A 12,323-nucleotide genomic window follows, 5' to 3' on the forward strand; every position below is an offset into this window, starting at 1 on the left:
CCCACCTGCAAGATATCGGAGGTATAATTGTCCACCTGCGAGTCGCCAGATGTGGAATGTTCCACCTGCCAGATGCCGGAGGTAGAATGGTCCTTCTGTGAGAATCCGGATGTGGAATGGACTTTGTACCAGATGCCGGACGTGTAATGGTACAGCGGCGAGATGCCGGATGTAGAATGATCTTCTGGACGGATGCCGGATGTGGAATGAAATTCGTGCCAGATGCCAGATGTGAAATGGTATGCTTGTCAGTTTCAGGATGTGGAATGGTCCTCTGCCAGATGCTGGATATGGAATAGTCTGCCTGGCTGATGCTGGTGTGGAATAGACCACCTGCCAGTTGCAGGATGGGGAATGGTTTGCTGCCAGATGCCAGATATAGAATGTTTTTTTTTCCCAGATGCAGCATGTGGAGTGGTCGGACTGCCTGATGCCAGATGTGGCATTGTCCACCCACTTGATTCCCAGATATTGACTAGTCTGCCTGATAGATGCCAGATGTGGACTGGTCTGCCAGCGAGATGTCGCATTTAGAATTGACTTCCTGCCAGATGCTGGATGTGGAATGGTCTGCCTGTAAGATGCTGAATCTGGTATCATCTTCCTGCCATTTGCTGGAATTGGACTGCTCAGCCTAACAGATAATGGATGTGGAATTGTCCACCTGGAAGATGCTGGATGTGGAATGTTCCTCTGACACATTCCGCATGTGGAATGGTACATCTGCCAGATGACGGAGGTGGAATGTTTCTCATGTGAGGCTCTGGATGTACAATATAATTTGTGCCAAATGCCAGATGTGGATATGTATGCTTGCAAGATCCCGGAGTTGGAATTGTCCACCTGCAAACACACAAATGTGGAATGGTCTGCCTGCCAGATGCCAGATGTGGAATGGTCCACCTGCCAGATGCCGGAGGTGGAATGGTCCTTCTGTGAGAATCCGGATGTGGAATGGACTTCCTGACAGATGCTGGATGTGTAATGGTACAGCGGCGAGATGCCAGAGTAGAATGATCTTCAGGACAGATACCAGATGTGGAATGGAATTCGTGCCAGATGCCAGATGTGAAAGTGTACAGCGGCGAGTTTACAGTGTGGGACTCACTCACCTAAAAAGGTTACACTGAGGAATTCACTAACATAACATTTTCAATGTCGAATTTAGCGAATTACAAGGTAACACTGTGAAACTCAACCACATAACAAGTTTACACGGTGAGAATCTCACATGTAACAATGTCACACTGTCGAACACACTCTATGCCAATGTTACACTCTGAGGCCCACTAAGTTGACAGGTTGACACTGTGGAATTCACTTCCATAACAATGTCACACTTTCAAACTCACTGACATTACAAGGTCAAATGGTGAGACTCACTCACACTGTGGAACACACTCACCTAAAAAAGTTGCACTGAGGAACTCACCAACAAACAATATCGAATTTAGCAAAATTACAAGGTTACACAGTGAAACTCAGACACATAACAAGTTTACATGGTGGGAATCACTCACATAACAAGGTCACACTGTGTAAATGACTCACACAACAAGTTTACACTGTGGGACTAACTCACATGAAGTTTACAATATGGGATTCCCCAAGTGAACAAAATTATACAGTGCAACTCTCTCACACGACAAGTTTACACTGTGGAAATAACTCACATAACATGGTTACACTGTGGGAATCTCTCACCTAAAAAGGTTACACTGAGGAACTCATTAAAATCACATTTTGAATATCGAATTTAGCGAAATTAAAAGGTAACTCTGTGAAACTCAGACACATAACAAGTTTACACGGTGGGACTCTCACACATAACAATGTCACATTGTCAAACTCACTCTATGCCAATGTTACACTCTGAGGCCCACTAAGTAGACAGGTTGACACTGTGGAATTCACTTCCAGAACAATGTTAAACTTTCAAACTCACTGACATTACAAGGTCAAATGGTGAGACTCACTCACATTGTGGAACACACTCACCTAAAAAAGTTGCACTGAGGAACTCACTAACATAACATTTTCAATACTGAATTTAGCAAAATTACAAGGTTACACTGTGAAACTCACCCACATAAAAAATTTACACCTTGGGAATCTCACACATAAAATGTCACACTGTCGAACTCACTCCATACCAATGTTACACCCTGAGACTCACTAAGTAGAAAGGTTGACACTATGGAAATCACTTCAATAACAATGTCACACTTTCAAACTCACTCACAAAACAAATTTAAACTCTGGGAATCTCTCACATAATAAGGTGAATTTGTGGGACTCACATAATAAGGTCACACTGTGTAAATCACTCACATAACAAATTTACACTGTGGGACTCACTAACATAAAGTTTACAATATGGGATTCCCTCAGTACCCAAAATTATACTGTGCAACTCTCTCACATGACAAGTTTACACTGTGGAACACACTCACCTAAAAAAGTTGCACTGAGGAACTCACTAACATAACTTTTTCAATGTCGAATTTAGCAAAATTACAAGGTTAGCCTGTGAAACTCAGACACATAACAAGTTTACATAGTGGGAATCAATCACATGACAAGGTCACACTATGTAAATTACTCACAGAAGTTTACACTGTGGGACACACTAACATATAGTTTGGAATATAGGTTACACTAAGTAAACAAAATTATACTGTGCAACTCTCTCATATGACAAGTTTACACTGTGGAACTGACTTACATAACACGGTTACACTGGGGAACTCAGTCACATAACAAATTTATACTGTCAATCGCCAGATGTGGATTTGTTTGCTGCCAAATGCCAGATGTGGAATGGTACTCCTGCCAGATACTAAATGTGGAATGGTTGGCCTGCCAGATGCCAGATTTGGACTGGTCTGCCAGTGAGATGCCGGATTTAGCATTGACTTCCTGCCAGATGCTAGATATGGAATGGTCTGCCTGTAAGATGCTGAATCTGGTATCATCTTCCTGCCATTTGCTGGACATGGACTGCTCTGCCTAACAGATGCCAGATGTGGAATTGTCCATCTGGAAGATGCTGGATGTGGAATGTTCCTCTGACACATTCCGGATTTGGAATGGTACATCTGCCAGATGGTCCTCATGTGAGAATGTGGATGTACAATATAATTCGTGCCAGATGCTAGATGTGGAATTGCCCACCTGCAAGATATCGGAGGTATAATTGTCCACCTGCGAGTCGCCAGATGTGGAATGTTCCACCTGCCAGATGCCGGAGGTAGAATGGTCCTTCTGTGAGAATCCGGATGTGGAATGGACTTTGTACCAGATGCCGGACGTGTAATGGTACAGCGGCGAGATGCCGGATGTAGAATGATCTTCTGGACGGATGCCGGATGTGGAATGAAATTCGTGCCAGATGCCAGATGTGAAATGGTATGCTTGTCAGTTTCAGGATGTGGAATGGTCCTCTGCCAGATGCTGGATATGGAATAGTCTGCCTGGCTGATGCTGGTGTGGAATAGACCACCTGCCAGTTGCAGGATGGGGAATGGTTTGCTGCCAGATGCCAGATATAGAATGTTTTTTTTTCCCCAGATGCAGCATGTGGAGTGGTCGGACTGCCTGATGCCAGATGTGGCATTGTCCACCCACTTGATTCCCAGATATTGACTAGTCTGCCTGATAGATGCCAGATGTGGACTGGTCTGCCAGCGAGATGTCGCATTTAGAATTGACTTCCTGCCAGATGCTGGATGTGGAATGGTCTGCCTGTAAGATGCTGAATCTGGTATCATCTTCCTGCCATTTGCTGGAATTGGACTGCTCAGCCTAACAGATAATGGATGTGGAATTGTCCACCTGGAAGATGCTGGATGTGGAATGTTCCTCTGACACATTCCGCATGTGGAATGGTACATCTGCCAGATGACGGAGGTGGAATGTTCCTCATGTGAGGCTCTGGATGTACAATATAATTTGTGCCAAATGCCAGATGTGGATATGTATGCTTGCAAGATCCCGGAGTTGGAATTGTCCACCTGCAAACACACAAATGTGGAATGGTCTGCCTGCCAGATGCCAGATGTGGAATGGTCCACCTCCCAGATGCCGGAGGTGGAATGGTCCTTCTGTGAGAATCCGGATGTGGAATGGACTTCCTGACAGATGCTGGATGTGTAATGGTACAGCGGCGAGATGCCAGAGTAGAATGATCTTCAGGACAGATACCAGATGTGGAATGGAATTCGTGCCAGATGCCAGATGTGAAAGTGTACAGCGGCGAGTTTACAGTGTGGGACTCACTCACCTAAAAAGGTTACACTGAGGAATTCACTAACATAACATTTTCAATGTCGAATTTAGCGAATTACAAGGTAACACTGTGAAACTCAACCACATAACAAGTTTACACGGTGAGAATCTCACATGTAACAATGTCACACTGTCGAACACACTCTATGCCAATGTTACACTCTGAGGCCCACTAAGTAGACAGGTTGACACTGTGGAATTCACTTCCATAACAATGTCACACTTTCAAACTCACTGACATTACAAGGTCAAATGGTGAGACTCACTCACACTGTGGAACACACTCACCTAAAAAAGTTGCACTGAGGAACTCACCAACAAACAATATCGAATTTAGCAAAATTACAAGGTTACACAGTGAAACTCAGACACATAACAAGTTTACATGGTGGGAATCACTCACATAACAAGGTCACACTGTGTAAATGACTCACACAACAAGTTTACACTGTGGGACTAACTCACATGAAGTTTACAATATGGGATTCCCCAAGTGAACAAAATTATACAGTGCAACTCTCTCACACGACAAGTTTACACTGTGGAAATAACTCACATAACATGGTTACACTGTGGGAATCTCTCACCTAAAAAGGTTACACTGAGGAACTCATTAAAATCACATTTTGAATATCGAATTTAGCGAAATTAAAAGGTAACTCTGTGAAACTCAGACACATAACAAGTTTACACGGTGGGACTCTCACACATAACAATGTCACATTGTCAAACTCACTCTATGCCAATGTTACACTCTGAGGCCCACTAAGTAGACAGGTTGACACTGTGGAATTCACTTCCAGAACAATGTTAAACTTTCAAACTCACTGACATTACAAGGTCAAATGGTGAGACTCACTCACATTGTGGAACACACTCACCTAAAAAAGTTGCACTGAGGAACTCACTAACATAACATTTTCAATACTGAATTTAGCAAAATTACAAGGTTACACTGTGAAACTCACCCACATAAAAAATTTACACCTTGGGAATCTCACACATAAAATGTCACACTGTCGAACTCACTCCATACCAATGTTACACCCTGAGACTCACTAAGTAGAAAGGTTGACACTATGGAAATCACTTCAATAACAATGTCACACTTTCAAACTCACTCACAAAACAAATTTAAACTCTGGGAATCTCTCACATAATAAGGTGAATTTGTGGGACTCACATAATAAGGTCACACTGTGTAAATCACTCACATAACAAATTTACACTGTGGGACTCACTAACATAAAGTTTACAATATGGGATTCCCTCAGTACCCAAAATTATACTGTGCAACTCTCTCACATGACAAGTTTACACTGTGGAACACACTCACCTAAAAAAGTTGCACTGAGGAACTCACTAACATAACTTTTTCAATGTCGAATTTAGCAAAATTACAAGGTTAGCCTGTGAAACTCAGACACATAACAAGTTTACATAGTGGGAATCAATCACATGACAAGGTCACACTATGTAAATTACTCACAGAAGTTTACACTGTGGGACACACTAACATATAGTTTGGAATATAGGTTACACTAAGTAAACAAAATTATACTGTGCAACTCTCTCATATGACAAGTTTACACTGTGGAACTGACTTACATAACACGGTTACACTGGGGAACTCAGTCACATAACAAATTTATACTGTCAATCGCCAGATGTGGATTTGTTTGCTGCCAAATGCCAGATGTGGAATGGTACTCCTGCCAGATACTAAATGTGGAATGGTTGGCCTGCCAGATGCCAGATTTGGACTGGTCTGCCAGTGAGATGCCGGATTTAGCATTGACTTCCTGCCAGATGCTAGATATGGAATGGTCTGCCTGTAAGATGCTGAATCTGGTATCATCTTCCTGCCATTTGCTGGACATGGACTGCTCTGCCTAACAGATGCCAGATGTGGAATTGTCCATCTGGAAGATGCTGGATGTGGAATGTTCCTCTGACACATTCCGGATTTGGAATGGTACATCTGCCAGATGGTCCTCATGTGAGAATGTGGATGTACAATATAATTCGTGCCAGATGCTAGATGTGGAATTGCCCACCTGCAAGATATCGGAGGTATAATTGTCCACCTGCGAGTCGCCAGATGTGGAATGTTCCACCTGCCAGATGCCGGAGGTAGAATGGTCCTTCTGTGAGAATCCGGATGTGGAATGGACTTTGTACCAGATGCCGGACGTGTAATGGTACAGCGGCGAGATGCCGGATGTAGAATGATCTTCTGGACGGATGCCGGATGTGGAATGAAATTCGTGCCAGATGCCAGATGTGAAATGGTATGCTTGTCAGTTTCAGGATGTGGAATGGTCCTCTGCCAGATGCTGGATATGGAATAGTCTGCCTGGCTGATGCTGGTGTGGAATAGACCACCTGCCAGTTGCAGGATGGGGAATGGTTTGCTGCCAGATGCCAGATATAGAATGTTTTTTTTTCCCCAGATGCAGCATGTGGAGTGGTCGGACTGCCTGATGCCAGATGTGGCATTGTCCACCCACTTGATTCCCAGATATTGACTAGTCTGCCTGATAGATGCCAGATGTGGACTGGTCTGCCAGCGAGATGTCGCATTTAGAATTGACTTCCTGCCAGATGCTGGATGTGGAATGGTCTGCCTGTAAGATGCTGAATCTGGTATCATCTTCCTGCCATTTGCTGGAATTGGACTGCTCAGCCTAACAGATAATGGATGTGGAATTGTCCACCTGGAAGATGCTGGATGTGGAATGTTCCTCTGACACATTCCGCATGTGGAATGGTACATCTGCCAGATGACGGAGGTGGAATGTTCCTCATGTGAGGCTCTGGATGTACAATATAATTTGTGCCAAATGCCAGATGTGGATATGTATGCTTGCAAGATCCCGGAGTTGGAATTGTCCACCTGCAAACACACAAATGTGGAATGGTCTGCCTGCCAGATGCCAGATGTGGAATGGTCCACCTCCCAGATGCCGGAGGTGGAATGGTCCTTCTGTGAGAATCCGGATGTGGAATGGACTTCCTGACAGATGCTGGATGTGTAATGGTACAGCGGCGAGATGCCAGAGTAGAATGATCTTCAGGACAGATACCAGATGTGGAATGGAATTCGTGCCAGATGCCAGATGTGAAAGTGTACAGCGGCGAGTTTACAGTGTGGGACTCACTCACCTAAAAAGGTTACACTGAGGAATTCACTAACATAACATTTTCAATGTCGAATTTAGCGAATTACAAGGTAACACTGTGAAACTCAACCACATAACAAGTTTACACGGTGAGAATCTCACATGTAACAATGTCACACTGTCGAACACACTCTATGCCAATGTTACACTCTGAGGCCCACTAAGTAGACAGGTTGACACTGTGGAATTCACTTCCATAACAATGTCACACTTTCAAACTCACTGACATTACAAGGTCAAATGGTGAGACTCACTCACACTGTGGAACACACTCACCTAAAAAAGTTGCACTGAGGAACTCACCAACAAACAATATCGAATTTAGCAAAATTACAAGGTTACACAGTGAAACTCAGACACATAACAAGTTTACATGGTGGGAATCACTCACATAACAAGGTCACACTGTGTAAATGACTCACACAACAAGTTTACACTGTGGGACTAACTCACATGAAGTTTACAATATGGGATTCCCCAAGTGAACAAAATTATACAGTGCAACTCTCTCACACGACAAGTTTACACTGTGGAAATAACTCACATAACATGGTTACACTGTGGGAATCTCTCACCTAAAAAGGTTACACTGAGGAACTCATTAAAATCACATTTTGAATATCGAATTTAGCGAAATTAAAAGGTAACTCTGTGAAACTCAGACACATAACAAGTTTACACGGTGGGACTCTCACACATAACAATGTCACATTGTCAAACTCACTCTATGCCAATGTTACACTCTGAGGCCCACTAAGTAGACAGGTTGACACTGTGGAATTCACTTCCAGAACAATGTTAAACTTTCAAACTCACTGACATTACAAGGTCAAATGGTGAGACTCACTCACATTGTGGAACACACTCACCTAAAAAAGTTGCACTGAGGAACTCACTAACATAACATTTTCAATACTGAATTTAGCAAAATTACAAGGTTACACTGTGAAACTCACCCACATAAAAAATTTACACCTTGGGAATCTCACACATAAAATGTCACACTGTCGAACTCACTCCATACCAATGTTACACCCTGAGACTCACTAAGTAGAAAGGTTGACACTATGGAAATCACTTCAATAACAATGTCACACTTTCAAACTAACTCACAAAACAAATTTAAACTCTGGGAATCTCTCACATAATAAGGTGAATTTGTGGGACTCACATAATAAGGTCACACTGTGTAAATCACTCACATAACAAATTTACACTGTGGGACTCACTAACATAAAGTTTACAATATGGGATTCCCTCAGTACCCAAAATTATACTGTGCAACTCTCTCACATGACAAGTTTACACTGTGGAACACACTCACCTAAAAAAGTTGCACTGAGGAACTCACTAACATAACTTTTTCAATGTCGAATTTAGCAAAATTACAAGGTTAGCCTGTGAAACTCAGACACATAACAAGTTTACATAGTGGGAATCAATCACATGACAAGGTCACACTATGTAAATTACTCACAGAAGTTTACACTGTGGGACACACTAACATATAGTTTGGAATATAGGTTACACTAAGTAAACAAAATTATACTGTGCAACTCTCTCATATGACAAGTTTACACTGTGGAACTGACTTACATAACACGGTTACACTGGGGAACTCAGTCACATAACAAATTTATACTGTCAATCGCCAGATGTGGATTTGTTTGCTGCCAAATGCCAGATGTGGAATGGTACTCCTGCCAGATACTAAATGTGGAATGGTTGGCCTGCCAGATGCCAGATTTGGACTGGTCTGCCAGTGAGATGCCGGATTTAGCATTGACTTCCTGCCAGATGCTAGATATGGAATGGTCTGCCTGTAAGATGCTGAATCTGGTATCATCTTCCTGCCATTTGCTGGACATGGACTGCTCTGCCTAACAGATGCCAGATGTGGAATTGTCCATCTGGAAGATGCTGGATGTGGAATGTTCCTCTGACACATTCCGGATTTGGAATGGTACATCTGCCAGATGGTCCTCATGTGAGAATGTGGATGTACAATATAATTCGTGCCAGATGCTAGATGTGGAATTGCCCACCTGCAAGATATCGGAGGTATAATTGTCCACCTGCGAGTCGCCAGATGTGGAATGTTCCACCTGCCAGATGCCGGAGGTAGAATGGTCCTTCTGTGAGAATCCGGATGTGGAATGGACTTTGTACCAGATGCCGGACGTGTAATGGTACAGCGGCGAGATGCCGGATGTAGAATGATCTTCTGGACGGATGCCGGATGTGGAATGAAATTCGTGCCAGATGCCAGATGTGAAATGGTATGCTTGTCAGTTTCAGGATGTGGAATGGTCCTCTGCCAGATGCTGGATATGGAATAGTCTGCCTGGCTGATGCTGGTGTGGAATAGACCACCTGCCAGTTGCAGGATGGGGAATGGTTTGCTGCCAGATGCCAGATATAGAATGTTTTTTTTTCCCAGATGCAGCATGTGGAGTGGTCGGACTGCCTGATGCCAGATGTGGCATTGTCCACCCACTTGATTCCCAGATATTGACTAGTCTGCCTGATAGATGCCAGATGTGGACTGGTCTGCCAGCGAGATGTCGCATTTAGAATTGACTTCCTGCCAGATGCTGGATGTGGAATGGTCTGCCTGTAAGATGCTGAATCTGGTATCATCTTCCTGCCATTTGCTGGAATTGGACTGCTCAGCCTAACAGATAATGGATGTGGAATTGTCCACCTGGAAGATGCTGGATGTGGAATGTTCCTCTGACACATTCCGCATGTGGAATGGTACATCTGCCAGATGACGGAGGTGGAATGTTCCTCATGTGAGGCTCTGGATGTACAATATAATTTGTGCCAAATGCCAGATGTGGATATGTATGCTTGCAAGATCCCGGAGTTGGAATTGTCCACCTGCAAACACACAAATGTGGAATGGTCTGCCTGCCAGATGCCAGATGTGGAATGGTCCACCTCCCAGATGCCGGAGGTGGAATGGTCCTTCTGTGAGAATCCGGATGTGGAATGGACTTCCTGACAGATGCTGGATGTGTAATGGTACAGCGGCGAGATGCCAGAGTAGAATGATCTTCAGGACAGATACCAGATGTGGAATGGAATTCGTGCCAGATGCCAGATGTGAAAGTGTACAGCGGCGAGTTTACAGTGTGGGACTCACTCACCTAAAAAGGTTACACTGAGGAATTCACTAACATAACATTTTCAATGTCGAATTTAGCGAATTACAAGGTAACACTGTGAAACTCAACCACATAACAAGTTTACACGGTGAGAATCTCACATGTAACAATGTCACACTGTCGAACACACTCTATGCCAATGTTACACTCTGAGGCCCACTAAGTAGACAGGTTGACACTGTGGAATTCACTTCCATAACAATGTCACACTTTCAAACTCACTGACATTACAAGGTCAAATGGTGAGACTCACTCACACTGTGGAACACACTCACCTAAAAAAGTTGCACTGAGGAACTCACCAACAAACAATATCGAATTTAGCAAAATTACAAGTTTACACAGTGAAACTCAGACACATAACAAGTTTACATGGTGGGAATCACTCACATAACAAGGTCACACTGTGTAAATGACTCACACAACAAGTTTACACTGTGGGACTAACTCACATGAAGTTTACAATATGGGATTCCCCAAGTGAACAAAATTATACAGTGCAACTCTCTCACACGACAAGTTTACACTGTGGAAATAACTCACATAACATGGTTACACTGTGGGAATCTCTCACCTAAAAAGGTTACACTGAGGAACTCATTAAAATCACATTTTGAATATCGAATTTAGCGAAATTAAAAGGTAACTCTGTGAAACTCAGACACATAACAAGTTTACACGGTGGGACTCTCACACATAACAATGTCACATTGTCAAACTCACTCTATGCCAATGTTACACTCTGAGGCCCACTAAGTAGACAGGTTGACACTGTGGAATTCACTTCCAGAACAATGTTAAACTTTCAAACTCACTGACATTACAAGGTCAAATGGTGAGACTCACTCACATTGTGGAACACACTCACCTAAAAAAGTTGCACTGAGGAACTCACTAACATAACATTTTCAATACTGAATTTAGCAAAATTACAAGGTTACACTGTGAAACTCACCCACATAAAAAATTTACACCTTGGGAATCTCACACATAAAATGTCACACTGTCGAACTCACTCCATACCAATGTTACACCCTGAGACTCACTAAGTAGAAAGGTTGACACTATGGAAATCACTTCAATAACAATGTCACACTTTCAAACTCACTCACAAAACAAATTTAAACTCTGGGAATCTCTCACATAATAAGGTGAATTTGTGGGACTCACATAATAAGGTCACACTGTGTAAATCACTCACATAACAAATTTACACTGTGGGACTCACTAACATAAAGTTTACAATATGGGATTCCCTCAGTACCCAAAATTATACTGTGCAACTCTCTCACATGACAAGTTTACACTGTGGAACACACTCACCTAAAAAAGTTGCACTGAGGAACTCACTAACATAACTTTTTCAATGTCGAATTTAGCAAAATTACAAGGTTAGCCTGTGAAACTCAGACACATAACAAGTTTACATAGTGGGAATCAATCACATGACAAGGTCACACTATGTAAATTACTCACAGAAGTTTACACTGTGGGACACACTAACATATAGTTTGGAATATAGGTTACACTAAGTAAACAAAATTATACTGTGCAACTCTCTCATATGACAAGTTTACACTGTGGAACTGACTTACATAACACGGTTACACTGGGGAACTCAGTCACATAACAAATTTATACTGTCAATCGCCAGATGTGGATTTGTTTGCTGCCAAATGCCAGA

This window comes from Narcine bancroftii, unplaced genomic scaffold (assembly GCF_036971445.1).
Source record: "Narcine bancroftii isolate sNarBan1 unplaced genomic scaffold, sNarBan1.hap1 Scaffold_165, whole genome shotgun sequence".
In the NCBI taxonomy this organism is placed as follows: Eukaryota; Metazoa; Chordata; class Chondrichthyes; order Torpediniformes; family Narcinidae; genus Narcine; species Narcine bancroftii.